At 46.7% G+C, this 1,559-nt stretch overlaps 1 pseudogene; it reads right to left on the bottom strand.

The window, feature by feature from the left end:
• Positions 1-87: 87 nt before the first annotated feature.
• On the bottom strand, positions 88-1,213 carry LOC104998746 (annotated as a pseudogene).
• Positions 1,214-1,559: the final 346 nt, after the last annotated feature.

Raw genomic sequence — 1,559 nt, 5'->3', positions numbered from 1 at the left:
GGCTCCCTCGTCCCTGGGATTCTCCAGGCAAGAACACTGGAGTGGGTTGCCATTTCCTTCTCCAGTGCACGAAAGTGAAAAGTGAAAGTGAAGTTGCCCAGTCGTGTCCGATCTGTTATTAGAAGGCTGGGTAAAGGATTCTGTAGTTTAGAAGGGAAATACAGTGCAGATTTCTCTAGAGAGCAGTTATTAAAGAAGTTTGGGGGTAAGAAGTTTAAAGCTAGCTTGGTGAGCTTATTTCCCAGGCTCAATGTGATTTGGGAGAGGTGTCATAGGGCTAGGTATAGGGTATTGGGACAGTGGTCACTGCCCAGAGCCTTGGAATGGATTTTGCTGTCACACAATGCAGGCAACAGAGACTGAGATAACTAAAAATAATCAAGGCACCAACCAATGTTTTAGGATTGTGCGTTCATCATATAGGTCCAAAAGGTGTAAGCGTAGGCTGTGTTGGGGTAGAGGTGCTGGGAACTGTCACTGAGTGGCACAGCCTGCAGCAGTTTCCCGAAGCCCTGCTGCTCTTGTGGAGTGAAGCCAGCATTCTTTTTATTTCCCTTTGGGTTGCGAAGGGCAATTTCTTCATGAGCCACGTTGAGGTCCCCACATAGCACAAGGGGCTTGCAGGATGCCAAACCCTTCAGGAATTTGCAAAAGGCTTTATCCCAGTGCTGGCGGTACTTCAGGTGTACCAGACCTCCTCCTGCATTAGGCACATAGGTTGTCACCAGCACAAATGCATCATCTTCAGCCACAATCACTCGGCCTTCCTGATCATGTTCTTCCTCACCAATGCCATAGGAGACTTTGAGTGGGCACTGATGGGAGAGGAGGCCCACACCACTGTACCCCTCCTTGTCTGAAGGAGCTGACCAGTACTGATGGGATAACCCAGACAGCTCTTGAAGTTCAACTGGTAGTTTGTTCTCTGAACATTTGGTCTCTTGGAGGCACAGGATATCTGGGGCTTCTTCTTTACCCAATCTAAACATTTCTTCTTAATCCAGGTTTGAAGCCCATCCACATTCCACGAGCAGAACCTGAGTGTGGCTGATTTGCCACTGGGTGAGGTTTTCTGATCTGGGGGTCTTCATACAGAACTGCATCCTCTCCTGCTGCCTCTTTTTCACTCCTGTCTTACTCTTCTTGGCCTCTGGCTTGGTCTTGGGCTCTTCCCCGTCTTCGACCACCACTCCCTTTGTCCTGTTTCAGGCATCACTGTAATGAACGCCCTTCTGCTCCAGTTCCACATCGCCCAGCAAAGCAGTATTTTGATCACATTGCTTGCTTCAGTCCCTGTCTGGCTCCTCCTTAACCCAGCACAAAGAATCTGAATCAGGTATTCTTGAACCTAGTTGTCTACCACCCAGACTGCATGGTTCTTTCTCTCCCAGTTTTACTCATATTTAAACTGTTGGATTTTTTTTCATTGAAATGTATTGCTTTTATAGTCATAAAAAAGAGAACTAGTTTTAAAATGCATACAATTGAGTTAGCCTCTGAGGGGACGGGTGATTTTTGTCTTCTAAAATCATCATTATAAGAGTGCATAATGTATGTGT

This window comes from Bison bison, unplaced genomic scaffold, assembly GCF_000754665.1.
Source record: "Bison bison bison isolate TAMUID 2011002044 unplaced genomic scaffold, Bison_UMD1.0 scf7180017864336, whole genome shotgun sequence".
Taxonomy (NCBI): Eukaryota; Metazoa; Chordata; class Mammalia; order Artiodactyla; family Bovidae; genus Bison; species Bison bison.
This window is presented reverse-complemented; position numbering and strand designations above follow the sequence as displayed.